Source organism: Ixodes scapularis, unplaced genomic scaffold (assembly GCF_016920785.2).
Source record: "Ixodes scapularis isolate PalLabHiFi unplaced genomic scaffold, ASM1692078v2 PGA_scaffold5__190_contigs__length_132052651, whole genome shotgun sequence".
Lineage (NCBI taxonomy): Eukaryota > Metazoa > Arthropoda > Arachnida > Ixodida > Ixodidae > Ixodes > Ixodes scapularis.
The window spans coordinates 108,505,157-108,522,486 of NW_024609880.1; positions in this window are offsets into that span (position 1 = coordinate 108,505,157).

A 17,330-nucleotide genomic window follows, 5' to 3' on the forward strand; every position below is an offset into this window, starting at 1 on the left:
AACATTGACAGGTGTCCCTGACATTTTTAGTGTCCGTTCGTAAGTTTTATGTTCATAGGGCGTTTGAGCTTAATTCGAACAATCAATTTTTTTAAAGGGGTTGAACGAGAGTTGTTTTTTCCATGTTTTTATCAGGCTCGGTGGACATTCCATCAGTCTATAACCGTTAGGTAAGTTAACCAATTAACTAAAATCTGTTAATTAACCTTTTGATGATTGGTTTTAAGGGTCACGTTGCTAGTGCAGTATTGAGGGCAATCACAATTAAAGGCCAGACCGATTTAAAAGTTGCGTGCAAAAAGCCCGCCGCAAGCACTGCTCACAATACCGCTTAAATGAGTGAAGTATGGTCGTCTCAATCATATCGTCGCTTGTGTCGTTTGTGTAACTATCAAAGACACGCCCCGAGGTAGGTCATACGTGACTGAAATGACTACTTCACTCTTCTAAGCATCTTTGTGGTCTGGGCCTGAATTACCGGTGTCAAGAGATCATTGAGTGAATATTAAAACAAAATCGATAATTAATTTTAATTTTTGCCTTCCAAAAGTCTCATATTTTTACTAGAACGTAAACTTTTTGTTAAAAAGCACAGCGCGTTATTTCCTCTGGCAAAAACGGTTAAGCTCAAAAGGTTGTTTTAACATATGTTAAAAATCGGAGAAGATGCTCTTATATAAAAGAGTTGCACAAAAAGCAAATTCGTCCTTTTATTTTTCCTTAAATATAATCTTCAATAAAATTAATTTAACTAATTAACCCCAGCTAAGTAAACCAGTGTCCATGAGTTATCCATGAACACATTTACGATGTAAACTTGCATTATTTATTCCTATTGCCTTCACAGTTACGCCGACCCGAAATTGGAAAAGTCGCTGTTCCATCTCCTCTTACACGTTATTTTTTCTCCCCAAAACAATAACATATTTTGAAAAATAAATAAATAAATAAGTTTATTTCGTTGCGTGGACATGTTTTTCTACCTCATAACGATTGCATTGATAACAAACAAATCGACATGACACCCCTTTCATTATCCTTGGCTGAACTGACCATAAGACAATCTGCAAGTGTTTATTTCGCTCATACCATTTTCTAACCATTCATTACTAAGGATATACCTGTGATATTCTGTAATACCTGTTTCACTGAAATGCACGACACACTCGCAAATAGTTAGTGCAAGCGGTATACCTTTGGTGTCGCTGAAGACAAATGATACCAGGGCTGCAAGAATAGGAAGACAGAAATACCTAGAAAGTGTTGTCATTCAAATAGCACTAAAGAGGTAGGAAGGATCAGATTTGTATAGACGTCTTCCGAATAGACACCATGTGTTGACACATGGAATTTATCATGTTCATTATGTGCCTATATTTATTACGCACTCTGCTCAGGAATGCACTAGAACATTAAAAAAGTTTGCCTTTTTTATATAATGCTAGCTGTTCTAAACATTTTGCTATTCACGCCTGTTGAATACGCAATATTTTTTTTACCATTATAATTTCTACTTCGCATCTTAGAACTTAAATTTCAAATGGTTTGGACTGTCTGTTTTAACCCAAACAAATGGCATGTGTATTTTCCTTTGTTTCGTAACATAGCTTATTAAGAAGTATTCTTGAAGGGGATTTAATAAAATATAATATTGTTTTAAGGTTCTACAGTTATATATACTGAGTAGTCTTAAAGAGGCACAAAACAATCAATGAAGTGTCGTATTTGTCAAATACGACACTTTCGAATCTCGACTTGTAGAAAACGAACAGAAAACAACTGCGAAAAAATTCGGCTTGATGTGCATTTAAATAACGGTTCAGAATCTTGGCGTGGGCGTGAGGTTCGTAGTATGACTTTTTCTTAGGGCTGAGCCATTACGCGGTTAACTTTATTTATATATTTATTTATTTCAAATACCCTCAATGTAAATACATTGAAGAGGGGAGTGAGCTATAAATATTTACAATGTGCACATATCGGTAAGAACATTCTTAAACAGGACAATATGAGTATTGTTGGCACATATCTATTAATCGATTATAGCTTTAATCGCGATAAATATTTTTAAACCGTTAATCGGTAAACGTTTGACGAACCAAAGGAAAGTGACAATTGAACGCTTTCACCTCGCGGACGTGGAGGAGTACGCATGTATAAAGGGCAAATATAAGATGAAATTCTACCCTAACATAAACTATGCTATAAAGGTGAGATTTGTGACTCCAGACAAGTGCTGAAGGTTAGACGTGTTCCGGCCACTTCAACGCTGTGAGAATGTTTCTTTGGCGAAATAAAGAGTATAGGTGGTATTCACTAGATGACATATTTGAGGTAACTGGTCACAGCGCATGCTCGGGTGGAGTTTCCCGTCAGCTCTCGGGCAGTCGCGAAAGAAGAAGGGAAGGAGAAACTATCTTCTCACCGGGACCTTCCTTTTTATGTCCCAGGCTTCCCCAGATGTCGCTATTCTCCCTCCAGAAGATTATGGAAGGTTTACTTTCACTCAAAATTTGTAGAAAAGCATCTTTCCCCTCTTCCTCTTCCCCGGTGGTTCGAAAGCAGCGGTGAGCTCAGCTATGACCGCCAGTGAATACAACCTATTGTAAACAGTGAAAGGATGTCGCTCTTGCCGAAGAACATTACCGAACCTCTTTGCCTCATGCAGCTGAAATAATAATAAGAGAATGTCTTTGAACTAGGGACAGAACGAACGGGTTGGTATGGATAGTAAACTTGAGGAAGAAAACGAGAAAGGACGGTCAAACACAAACTTCCAACTGGCAACAACATAACACCAAGAGTTTGCTTATATACAGGAAAAAAAAGGGGGGGGGGGGTGAAAAGGGGGTGGAAAGGAGGAGCACTATGCCGTCAAGGGTGCGTCGTCGCCGTCGGGAACGTCGGGGGAGATAGCTCCGAACTAAGAAGTCTTATCTCTTTCCCCGAAAGGGCAATGAAAGGGGAGCCGATGTTGTCCTTGGATCGACACATGGCGAAGGCCTCCAGAATCTCCCGACCATACCTCGAGGGGTGACCCCCGATTCTTGTAGTAGAGTGAAGGACGGCCGTCCTGCCCTCTACTACGAAAAGAAATGAGTGTACGGAAACCAACAAAAAGACAAGGTATTCCTCCCGAGTGTCGCGGCGCATTGGTGTCTGGTGACCGAACGGTGGAGCGGCGGAAGCGCACACGTACGCCCACAGTGCCGACTTGCGCCTCCGCGGACAACACCAGCTTCAACGCTTCAAGTGCAATGACAGCACGAACTACTTTTGAGTTTGAGTGAGGACCTGGAATTAGTTTTGGAAAACTATCGATAAATTGACTATTGATATTAGCGATTATTTTACGGTAGTCGACTATCGACAGTTTTGCTTAGACCTTTGCATCGCTTAACATCCGGGAAAAAAATGCTGAGTCACTGAGCCGCGAACGCATGCGCAGCGTCTGATATACAGCAGTGCAGCTCAACAGCGCATGCTCAGAAGTCGTTTCACAGCCCAGCAGACAAAGGGGGCAGCACGCAGAAGGCGATTTTTGGAAAGATCTATAGTCAACCATCGATAGTACTATCGATTGTTTTCCGATAGTCGACTATAAAAAGTATCATCGATAGTTTTCTGATAGCCGGCCATCTATACGACTATTTATAGTTTTGCTATCATCGACTATTGATATCACTTTCAAAAGTTTTTTTTCTTCTAGAATATAACTTAGGTCCTATTTCGGAAGTATTCTATCGATATTGTTTTTGGAAAGTACTATCGATAGTTTTTCAGAAGTATACTATATATAGTATTTCAGAAGCGCTATTGATAGTTTTTCAGAAATGCACTGTTAAAATTTTCTCGAATATTTACTGTCGTTATTTTTACAACCGTATTTGTATCGCTTTTCTATAGTTTTCTTTTAATATTTTTATTGTTCCCTGATAGACGTGTTGAGGGTTCCAGTCGCGAAATGATATGAGCTTGAAAATATTTCATGGTTTGCCTTTGGCATTCTTAATTGACTCTTTCAATTACTATTACTAACTTTATTAAGGTTTATTATCAATGGTAGAATATCAATATTTTCAATAATCGAGTGCCGATAGCAAGCAATCGACAGTATTCCGGTAGTCGAGCATCGATATTAGGGAGTTTTAGGGAACCGTGTTTGGACATCCCATACGGTACGATGGGCCCTCCGGTAAGAACTGCGCATATCAGAGTCCTCTGTGGTAGCGCATGCGCAGTTCTTACCGGAGGGCCCATCGTACCGTATGGGATGTGCAAAAACGGTTCCCTAAAACTCCCTAGTGTCATCGATTGTTCTTACGGTACTCGGCTACAGATGTATCGATAGTTTGGCTATACATGTACTGACCGCCAGTCAACGATGCCTCAATATCGATAGTTTTATCATTGCATACTATTGACAGTACGGGGTTTCAGTAAATCGTGTTCGAGCTTTGATAACGATACGATGAGGGCGCAAACACAGTCGGCAATGTAATTCGTACATTTATAAGAGCTCGGAAAATATGTGCTGAAAAATATACAAATCCACCGGTTCACGGACTGCACTGAGCTGAAGCCCCTAGATGATATTCAATGTTGATAAAAAAAACTCATCGAGGGGTTTTACACCGAGGCCCTTAAGCGCCTTATCGGTCGGCCAACGAGACATAGAGCCGCGCACGCCATCAAGAAGACTTGCAAAACCCTACGAAGAGACGCCGGGACCGTCATAGCGATACGATGGATCCCGGAAAACGATGGGCACCCCCGGCAACTGGCGGACCCACGAGTAGGCGGGCGAGGCTTCACAACACCGCTCCCGGCACAGGGACCCGACGTGGTTGACACCATTTCAAAGACCCTAATGAGGAGCGCTGGAGCCGCCGCCAACGAAGACGGCACGGCCTGATTCTTACAAATATAACATATACATCAAATACAAAAGTGTAAGTTTAACGTTGTGAAATTATGGACGGAAATCAACGAGACCGGTTAATCGATGAATTAATCAATCATTCGGGTTAACATTTTTATTCGACGACAAGTCTTTCTTCGTTTGTAACTTTCTTTTTCAATTAGTGCAGTTTACTCTAATAAAATAAATGTATCACATAGTTTCGTAAACTATAGCGTGGTCCAAGTCGCCAGGCTCGATCTAAAATGGATCGTAAAAATCAGCGCCTGCACGTAGCAATCTAAACTTTTCGTCAAAGATCTATTTCACAAGTCGGTTTTTTATTGTAAAATTACAAAGCGTAGCTCGCTTTCTGTAAAAAAATATGACCAAGAAACTTGGCAGGGTCTACGGCGGGCAGCGACGCAGACGACAGGGTCCAGTGGCGGGGTGTGTTCAGCGTTCGTATTGATAGATGGCGCTACCTCCTTATTGCGACGGCTCGCGACCACCGTGATTTATTAAAATGAACATAATATTTTTGAAATGTACCTTCGGTTAAAATATAAAGGCGGAGAATAAAAGCAATACTTAAAGTAAAAAAAAAAAACGCGTCTGCATAGCGACGGCGGTTTTGCTCCTAACGCATTTCGTCTGCGTGTCGTCTGTAGACTTGTGCCCGTTACTCCAAAAAATAATTAATTACAATTATTCGGCCTAAAAAGTAGAGGATTACCGTTACAAATTACTCTCCGTAAAAAGTAACTGATTAATTACTTCGTTACTTTACTCAATTATCTTTGCGTTACTTTAAAGAAACACGCAAAATAGCTGCAAAATCTACTGCGTGTTTGTGGGGGGAATTTTTGGCGCCATCAAAAATAAAACATCTTCAGTACTATATCTACCGATTATTTTAGGATAATAATTTTACAACAATGAATCTATAAAGCTGTAAAGGACTGAAACAGGTGTTCGATATAAACGAATCTAGCGCTGTCCACTGGAACAGAACTGAACCCCATGAACATACGACGAATGCACATGGGTGGCGGAGGCACGCACACCATTCCAAATATGGCATCGCCAAACTTCAGAACACGACTCTCCCGAAGATGTGGCTTTTTTACGATTGATATATATTACCTCAATAAGGGCTGGTTTTGCCACTAATACCAACTGGCTGTAAGACCTAAATGCGGTACTTGCGTTTGGGCAGATTTCAGAGTACCGCTTGTTGAAGGTTGTTGTCCGGCCTTGACCTACTTATCTTTTTTCTTGGTCATGAAACTAATCAAAATCGAAACTTCACACTAAATATTCATTCACAATCTTTCAGCGGAGCTGACTTTTCCGTTTCGAAAATATTATAAAAGCGCAATTGTCATTGAACAGCGACTTCAATGTACCTCACGCGTTTACAGCCGCCTTACGCTACCTTAACGCCTGTGTAGGCACCCTACTGTGTCCAAGTCAGCCACTGTTTTTTGTCAGAAACCTCGGGCTGTGTTCCCTTTCTCTGAAATTTTGGAGTAAGTTCCCGTAGGCACAATCCGCTGACGAGAACCCCAACATTCTCGTTTCTAAAAATATGGGTTCGGCTTCGAAGTCCAAAGCCATTTTGGCTGTGCTCCTCGGCCACCTTATCGCCTGCTGTCCAAAGTTACTGTTTGAACTGACAGTAGTGTTGATGCTACATGTTTTCTGCTCCAATGAGCTGCTGCCATCGCTTTCCTTATGTTTGTGCCTTACGTATCGGCTAGTGCGAAGTCAAATGACAGAAGCTACAAAGCTGGTTGGTCCAGCCAGTATTAGCTTTCACAGCACTGTCAAAGATGAACAGGGTCAAGGTCTTCTTAAGCCTGGTTCAGACAGTTGCGTTTGACTGCGTTTGACTGCGTTGCGGAAGCGAGAAACCAGGACATCCCTGCTGCTTATATCGCGTGCCAAGATGATTCTCTGAATTGGAGTCCACGCTTCGTATGAAGCACAGATGTGCCGGCGACTCGGTTTCGGTTCTCGACCTTACGCAGTCAAACGCACTCAAACGCAAGTGTCTGAACCGGCCTTTACAATTATTTTTTTGTCTGCGGGGTTCGTGTGTGTAGGCAGAACATCGACAAGCAACAGACGGTATCGTGTGACAAAAAAAAAAAATGCTGATCGGTTTTTGGGGGACAACACGCAGGGGGTGGGGCGGAAAGGAGGGGAGGGGGGGGGGGGGGGCGAGCGGACATCTGCACCACGGTTACAGTGTCCACGTTCGTGCTCTTCGCGACTCCTACTCGACGGTTTAATGGGCAATTAGTTTTCTCGTCTTTTGTGCGCTCAAAGCAGTCCGCTCGTTTTCCAAGTCGAAGCTTGTTGCCTTCAAGTAGACAGTCGAATCCTCCCAGCCTGACTGACCGTACGAACAAGTCCAGAAACCGGCTCTGGCTGGGCTGTCGCGGTTTCCGTGAATTCCTTTCCTTCGCCAGCACTAGATTTCCTCGCGAGCGAACCCCCTTCTTGTGTTACCATGCTAAAAGCGCGAAGGCCGTTGCATCGCCCTTCTTCCACTTTTTTTCTCCCTCTGACGGGCGGAAGAATTGTAACAATTAATTTCAGTAACGCGTTACAGAAAAAGTAATGAATTAGATTACAAATTACATTTTCAAAAAAGTAACGAACTAATTACAAGATTATTAGAAAAGTAATTAATTACAAGTAATTATGTTACTTGTAACGGATTACTTCCAAGTCTGGTCGTCTCCTTACTTTCACTGGGTGGCTGCACACTCGGACGCTGCTCCCGTTGCCATCTAACAATACGAACCCCGAACACACCCCGCTACTGGACTTGATCGTCTGGGTCGTCGCCCGCCGTAGACCCTGGCAAGCTTCTTTGCCCTATTTTTTACGAAAAAGAACTACACTTTGTAATTTTACAAGAAAAAACCGACTTGTGAAATACACCATTGACGAAAAGTTCAGATTGCTACGTATAGGCGTCGATTTTTACGGTCCATTTTAGATCGAGCCTGGTGACTTGAACCACCCTATAGAATTGGTTAACATACCAGCTGGGTAAAAGAAATAACGAAATAAAACTTTGAAGTGAAAATATAGCGCGCCTCTCGGTGTGTCTAGAAAGGTCACTGAAAAGTTTGACGAATTTGAAGGGTAACACCGTTTCATTTTTGATATTGAGGAAACTGTGCAGCCCTCTTCAGTATCATCTAGGAAGACCACATGTCAAATGCTACGATATAATTCCGTCTATATAATAATTAAACTGGCCAGCAAACCTTTGAATGAGCCATGTCGCTGAATCTGCTAACTTTAGCATGCGACGTAAGGCGCAATAAACGGCGCAATCAATACCACGGAGTTGGAGCAGCCAACACTCAGCTACAAAGTCAAAGTCATGTCTACGTCATTCTCACATTTTGTTTGTTTTACTTTTCAGAGCGAAATTGAAAGATGACGTCATGAGTTTCTCCTCCCAGTGTTGGGTCAACTGTGCCCACGTGATCACCGTAACACAGATGCGCTAGTTTACGCTGCCCTGTGCGCCTCTCGGAACTGAGAGCTGGGAGCTGGGAGCAGTCTGTTTCGTCTCGCCGCTCTTGTAATTTGAGAAAGACGTTTTGTTGACGTTACGAGCGCGGGCCGCATCTCCGATTACTATCTGCGATGCCTGGCGAAACATCTATAGGCTCACGATGTTGTGTTGCTGCCTGCTTGAACCACCAGTTGACCAGCCCGGGAGTTGTCTTTTACAAGTTTCCACACGACAGTGCGCATCTGAATGTATGGACGGATATCCCGTACCGGTAGAACTCCGGGAAACCGTTATCTCATAGTCGCAGAACAATCATCTGTTCCGATTGCTTGTGCTCATGACACTAACTGATTTGCTGTCACCAGCTTAATATAGAAACATGCCTGGAAAGATCAGTTCCGCTGCGAAACCAAATGAATGTGCACTGAAGCGTACTTATCACGGCATTTATAATTTTCTCTGACTATTTTGATATTGGCAATAGATTTGTAGTCCGTACACCTTCGTAAAGGTACACAATTCAGGCTACTAAAGCAGGAGACACATGCACGGTTAAACAACCACCGCGCCGGTTGCACTACGCGTTGGGCGTTTCCCAATGTACGATCATATGTGTCTCGTGCCTGTAAAGCCCAGGCGCGTACACTCGGCTATTTTCGGTCAAACAAATGTAAACTTGGAGCTTTATGTGCCAGACCTACGAGAGGCATCTCGCACGCCCAAGCGGGGGCCTGATGATTCATTTAGACCACCTGGGGATCGTGTGACGTGTAACCGAGATCTCGTTTACAGGGCACCTTCGCGACAATAAGCCCACGTCAAATTGCTGGCACCTCCGTCGAGATTCCAACCCGAAGCGCAAGCTGGGGCCGCATTGGTGCAGATGTCGTTGGATGTTGCAGCAAACTAATTTGGCGAAAATTGCGGAGCAGACGACACTTGCCCTTTGCTCTACGTTCGCCCAACGTCGCATAGAGGATCACGTGACCTGTAGGGCCACGTGGTTCGGCGTGACGTGGCCATGACTCTGTCGACACGAGATCAATGTTGCCTGTCGCTACCAAAGTTTCAGTTTCGGTATCTCCTGATGTTTAAACTGATTACAGAAATAATATTCAACATTTCGCGAATCCTAAGACGTAGAGCTGTTTAGTAGTGCTTTGGGAAATGGAATCGCATATGAGCCTAAAATTTTTGGAATTGAACTTCTGCAGTGTTATCGGTCCACGTTGGTTTCGCATTTACCCTATCACTACTGCGATGATATGTCAAGGTAAAATATGACAGTGATTTTATAAAAATAGCTGAAAGAGAAAGGCATGAAGACACAGTAGAATGGCGGAACGAATGGAATGAAGACACACAATAGAATGCCATGTTGCGAAAAATAGTTTGGATGACGTGTTTCTAAGCTTGTTCTCTGTCTGCGTTTCTCTACTGCTGTGGCGCATTTATAAAGTGATTTTAATCCTTCTAAGTTTCGGTGGTTTGTTTACCAATCCGAACTATCTTTTCAAAATACCCAGAATTTACTCTTCAAAGCACACCATATACTATTCATAGATTTTGAATAGTCCCTAATGGTGAATTCCGGTGGTAGAACCGGATCGGTTTTCAAGATCAGCAAGGGAGGATAAGAACCGCTCCGTGGCACCCGCTTCAAATCGACGAGCAGAAGATGGAGTCGCATTTTTGGAGCGACCGGCCGGAGACGGTCTGTCGTTCAAAATGGCCGCTGCTTGAACTTGCCTGAGCTCCAATTTGACGGGTTGAACGAAATCTCCGACGACCAATTACTACGGTTGCCCTCCACCAACAGAAAAAACACCGGACAGATGTCGGGAGCATTATCCGAAGCACAAAATCCATGTCACAAAGAGATAAAAAAATATAGATGCTCTCTTTTTAGTACTTTGAAATTCAGAGTGATTCAAAAACGCCACACACGACAATCGTCAAAACCTCGTCGTTCTGTCCCGCTTTTTTTAGATTTTTTTTTCATCAACTAAACACGTCAGGTCATTAATATCAAAAGGATTGTTCTTCTTGGAACATGCGCTACGTAATATAATAATTCAAAGGAAAATAAAAATACGACTGCACCTTGTTGCCTGAATCCAAATGAAACCGCCCATTAACATGTTTAAAATGATGCCTATATATGTACACACGTATTTCCGATGCTCATGTATAGAATTAATAGTATCTGAAATCGTGCAAAAAAATGGTGGGTCCTCAAAATTTTTTGGATAAATATATGTTAATGAGAAATGTGCGAATAAAAAAAAACTGAAAATTACAACTACAGAATTATTATTATTTTTTTTTTTGTTCTTGTGTTTTGGTCTTCTCATGGGCAGAATGTAGGTCTTGCGATATTTGCTGTTTTCACGAGTGATACATTTTGAAGTCTCGCAAAGATTAGATTACCTTTTACTCAACAATGGTTATTTTTTATTGCTCTAAAACTTGAAGGGTTAAATTTTCCTAGAAGTGTTTTTTTTTTATTATTTTGTTTAATAAAATAAAAATTCTTGAATTTTGCATCTTCGGCAATAATGGACCAAGTTTGAACCGAGCTAGCGTTCTATGTACAATTATTTAAGGAAAAGAAACATATCAAATAAAAATTTGGATGTAAGCCTATATAAAAAAAAATATTGTTAATGTAAGTATAGTTATTTAGAAGAAGCAGCAGTGTAAACTTAAGAAGACAAGATAAAAGCAGAAAATTCAACGTCATTTTAAGAAAATTCGTTTTTTTTCAATTTATTTTTTATGAAAAGCTTTCATGTGCTCTTATAAATTTTATAAAATTTCTTTGTCATACATGGTTTCGTTATATAAGGCACGTGTTTATAAAGAAGTGACATTTGTACCTCCATTCTACGCCGCAAATCTTTGCCATTTCGTTTCTCGCTTAAATATTAGTTATTTCGATAACATGAGCACAATTTTTTTTTTGTTCCCCAGTCTACGCACGGTTCGACAGAACTTATACATCGATAGTATTAATAGTACTAGATGGTAAGGGATTCTTCCTCACGTTCAGTTCGGTTACTTAGTAAACTGTCTTAGGGTGATTCCACGTCAATTCATGCAATGATGGTCCGGGTCATATTTTAGATATTTTTGTTAAAAATATATATGAAAGCTATGTTTTTGGGAGGAACATTCAGCTAGATATGAACGCCGTAACAATTGTTTTCGCTGAGATATAAAATAGAGAAGCTTGAGGCGTGGAAATTGAGAAGATTTTACAATGCTACTTTGCACAGTCGTCATTTTCTTATGAAACCTTTCACGGCACCATAACTTTTTTAATAGGTTTTACAAAGTTTATACAACACATACATAAAAAATTAAAAATATCCATAAAATATTTCAATGCAAACAAAAATATCAATCATGGCACAAAAACGCGTTTTAGAAACATATTCACAATTTTTTTGCAAATAAACAATCTTTCATAATACTTCACAAAACATATCAAAATGCGCGTATTTAAATATTCTTTACGAATATATAAAGATAATATGCCCACCCTTAAACATATTTTTGTTATCAACGCGGAAATTCGGCTGATTTCTCAAAATGTGGCAAGATTGGGCGTCGATATTTAAAAACCTCCATTTTTTGTTTTCTTTAAACTCCCCTTGGCACTTTGCAGTGACTTAAACTAACCTGTGATGGCAAAAGATTGAGTAACATATGACCTCCAAGCGGGAAAATCTACGACAAACCTTCACTCGGAGCGAGCCGACATCTTCGTCATAGCGGCTTTGCCGCAGAGCACCAAACGTTTTGAGCGTTAGTTATGGCATGTATTTTATATTATTAAAATTCTTTTTTTCATAAGGGCTTAGTATTAGTGACGCGAAAATGGACTTTGAGCTGGAATACCATTAATTAGCTTACAATTCACAGGAACAAAACGGCCCCACTGTGCGAATTCGCTAACTATGCATAGATAAGCTTAAAACTCACAGTTATGCGAGTGGCCATGTATACATCCGGCCTCTCGGCATATGATGACTTCCACAGATGAGAAGCCTGGATTCCTCTCATAGGTTTTGTGGTGGTCCACTCTGCTTGCTTTACCGCACGAAACTCTCGAACCCGTTCCACAGACAGGTGGAACATGCAGACATTTGTTACTTTTTTACGTAGCACTTCCACGAAGTCTTTAGCGGTGGCAATCGTTGAGTTGAGCGAAGATCTCAACTTGGTGAGCGTTGGTTCTTCCACCTACTTCATCACAAGCGCTTTCTCCGTGTCCAGTGGCTGAAAAGATCATCTTGCCGAAGAGCGCGGCTTCCAAGACAATTCGTGGAATTGGAAGCGATTCTTGAAATGCGCCGCCGCTCCGTCTGATACAAAAATTATTTCAAAAAAGACTGGGAAATGAACATTAACATACTCTTTTATGGCCTATGTGACTAGAAGAGCGTGAGCTGTGTCATGTGTCGTGTACCATCGGTGACAACGGCAAAGCTTTGCGTGCCTTGCGTGGACGTAACCACACTTGTGGAGAGAGACACTTGAGTTTTTTTTCAATGAAAACTCTGCACTTCGGTTGGAAAGAGTACTGTCCATTTTTCCGCAAAATCGAAGTGGAACATCACTGCCTTGGGTGGTAAGGCGGTTCTTGTGTCATGTATCAGGCTTCGTTCAAGGTCAAGGATGTAAGAATGCCTCATATACTTTTCGCTCTCCTATTGCCGCAGGAAGGCAGAAGTGTCCATAACCTTTTTGACGAGTTCGCCAGCGTCCTATAACGCGTAACAGATCTCTTCGTCTTCGTCGAGATGAAGCGACTGCAGCGAGATGCTCTGCGTTTTTGGGCACTTTTCGCAACGGCGCAGAAAGCAATCGTTCTGTGGAGCGCAGAAGAGGTAGATGCGCTTGAGGTCGTCTTCAGTAAATGTCTTCTTTGGGGCATTTTTTATTGCCGTTAAAATCAACTGAAAATTGACGCAATATATGCACGCGCACACCTCGTGCTCGGGACTTTTTTTTTTACCCATTTTGGTCGTAGGGAATAAACTTTGGAGATGCCTAGTTCGGGTTGGGGATGGTCCTTCCTAAACAGCTGGCAAGCTTCCTTAATAGAGCGGGTCATAAACCTTTTTACGACTTTGAACATGTCGTTGATCATGGCTTGGACGACGCCCTTTTTTTCGGGACTTTGAACAGAGCATGCGAGGTCGTCGCGTGTGTAGTACTCAATTGCAACCCCCACGTCTTCGGCATTCGCCTTTTTCCCCATGTATGGATCAGGGTTTGCCCAAACACCACCTTTGCGCTTCAGTTTTAATGTTTGATCAATCATGTAGGCAGTCGCACCCGACACCAGACGCAATATTGTTTTCTTCAGGATGATTGGTGGCAGAAGCACGTACAATCGCTTGCGTTCCTGGTGGGAACTACATGCCTTCAGCACTTCGCAAAACGCGTCGAACCACTCTGCGCAGTGCTCACAACTGTCTTCGAGTTCGAGAGTTTCGTGCGGTGAAGCAAGCAAAGTGGACCACCGTAAAACCTGTAAAAAAAATCCAGGAAACTCATCTGTGAAAGTCATCATATGCCGAGAGGCCAGATGTATACATGGCCATTCGCGCAACTGAGAGTTTTAAGCTTATGTATGATGCATAGGTAGCGAATTTGCAGAGTGGGGCCGTTTTATTCCTGTGAATTGTAAGCTAATTAATGGTATTCCAGCTCAAAGTTCCTTTTCACGTCACTAATACTCACCGCGTATAAAAAAATAATTTTAATAATATAAAATACATGCCATAACGCCCAAACGTTTGGTGCTGTGCGGCAAAGCCGCTATGACGAAGACGTCGGCTCGCTCCGAGTGAAGGTTTGTCGTAGCTTTTCCCGCTTGGAGGTCATATGTTACTCAATCTTTTGCCATCACAGGTTAGTTTAAGTCACTGCAAAGTGCCAAGGGGAGTTTAAAGAAAACAAAAAATGGAGGTTTTTAAATATAGACGCCCAATCTTGCCACATTTTGAAAAATCAGCCGAATTTCCGAGTTGATAACAATAATATGTTTAAGGGTGGGCATATTATATTTATATATTCGTAAAGAATATTTAAATACGCGCATTTTGATATGTTTTGTGAAGTATTATGAAAGATGGTTTATTTGCAAAAAAATTGTGAATATGTCTCTAAAACGCGTTTTTGTGCCATGTTTGATATTTTTGTTTGCATTGGAATATTTTATGGATATTTCTAATTTTTTTATGTATGTGTTGTATAACCGTTGTAAAACCTATTAAAAAAGTTATGGTGCCGTAAAAGGTTGATAAGGAAATGACGACTGTGCAAAGTAGCATTGTGAAATCTTCTCAATTTCCACGCCTCAAGCTTCTCTATTTTATATCTCAGCGAAAAAAATTGTTACGGCGTTCATATCTAGCTGAATGTTCCTCCCAAGAACATGGCTTTCATATATATTTTTAACAAAAATATCTAAATTATGACCCGGACCATCATTGCATGAACTGACGTGGAATCACCCCTTAAATATTGCTTAAGCATTGACATATGAGGTAAACAATCAGATATATTACGTTTTAAACGTTTGCCGTGAGCTAAAGCGTTACTGATCGGAAATTTGGAGCTCACAAATGCAAGGCTGGAGCGATGGGCGGGACGCTTTAAGGCCCAATGTTTTCACTTATACAGCAATATCTCTAACGAATGGCCGTAGTTTTGGAAAACAAGTGCGCGACTGAACACGACCGACGAGGCTAACGAGATATGTGACGTCACGATTCTAATTTTCTTACCCTTCCCCTCGTTCCCTCGAGCTGGTGAACCGAAGCGAGAAGGAGAGATGCGAGGCCGCTTCCCCTTATTCTCAACTGTTCCAGGAGGATCGTGACGTCATAGTGCTCGCCTGATCGCGGCCGTCATCTAGAAAAATAAGGCCATCCCTGTAGTGTTGGACGATCGTGGACCGCTATCAGAGCACGACCATCGAGGGCAGAGTCTCCTAAGTAACAGCTTTATTCGAGCAGAACACAGGAGAGGAAAAGAAAGACGGACAACTCAAAGAACAAGACGTGAAAGATAAACACAGTAGGACACAACGTTTCTCCCCTCCCCGGGACAAACATACATCAAGAATAAAAAAAGAAAACAATTAAAGCACTTTTCACTATTACATTACACTCTGCATTTACATACACTATTTACACAATGAAAACAATGAAAGCACGTCTCACTGTTATATTACACTGCACATATATATACTCTATTTATTCAATGAAAACAATCAAAGCACGTCCACGCTTTAAATATCATTCTATTTACTCAATAAATAAGCGTTACCACAGAATGCATTCGTTATTCCATTCAAGCTACCCTTGGCCAAGGCTACCATTTTACGGATTTATACTAAACATGTTGTCTTCCCAAACAAACTAGGATATTTAAACGTTTAAACTAAAATAAATCCGTCTCCGGGTTGGTCACTTCCAAGTTCCATCCGAAACACAGGACTGCGAGTCACAGCCTCCAGTCTGCAGAACGCTCTCGAGGTCAACGGTTTCGCTTTGATCGGCGAGAAGCATCCCCTTGCATAGCTTGATCGGATCCACTGAGACCATCTGGAGCTGTCACGTCTTCATTCAGCTCAGGTTCCTGGCAAACTGGGAAAGGAGAGATGTTTGCGGTCGGAACTGCTGCTGTTGTCACTGAGCATCCTCCCTCAATGTGGGCGCTTGCCGCTCGTGATGAGGATGACGGTTTATTGAACTGCCCCTCGTACTTCTGCTTGCAGGCGCCCCGTTGAATGTTCTTGTCACTGCTTGTGGCTTACGTTACTTAGGTAGAGCCGCCGCCGTAAGCTTGGAGGCGTTCCAGATGCGTCCATCATGTAGCTTGTAGGTCCATCGACGCACGAGCTCAACAATTTGCATTGGAGGTCCAAAAGCCTCTTCTCTCTTTCTCACCTTCCTTGGTTTTCTGACACGCACCCATCCGCCGACCTGAAACTTCGGAATTTAAGCCCCTCGCCGTTGGTCTGTATATCGCTTGCTGCTTTTTTGCCCTTTCTGGACTCGACACCGCAGGCGTTGTAACTCCTCCAGTGAATTTTGCAGGAACTGCAATGGTGACAAACCGATTATGCGGAGCCGGTTGCGTGGCTTACGTCCATGCAGCAGGAGTGCAGGAGACAATCCTGTCGTGGCATGAGGCGTACAGCGATACACGTGCGAGTGATCCAAGACGGCAGAATGGATCGGTCGCTTCTCCATGAAGCGCACTGTACAAACGACTTAAAAGTGCGATTAAACCATTCAACTTGTCCGTTGGCCTGTGGATAGTGGACGGAGACAAGATGATGGTTGATACCTCACGCAGCTAGGAAGTTCTTAAAGTCTACGGAGGAGAACTGAGGTTCGTTGTCCTAAACAATACCTTTCGGGGTAGCCTTCCCGAGAAAAGATGAGACGTAGGAACCCCGTCACTGTGTCTGTCGTGACGCTTGAACAACAATAAACTTCCGGCAAATTAAAAAAAAAAAAATCGTCCACAAGTGTGATCGCGAACCGATACGCTGGCGGTGAAGTTTCAAATGGCTCAACAATGCCGATGCCAAGCTTCGACCATGGTCCCTCAGGGAGAGGCACAGGTTAAAAAGATGTTGGCGGTGTTTTCGCACTTTTGTCGGCAGACCCGCAAACGCCACAGGCCTGGACCGCTGTTTTCACGTCTGCATTCATGCGGGTCCACCAGTAGAGCTCTCGGAGTCGGGACGAAGTCCTGCCGATACCAGGGTGGCCCTCGTGCGCTCGGCCGATGAGGGTTCCTTCATGCTAGAGAGAATAACGAACTGATCGCCACGTAACAAAAGACCATCGTGCA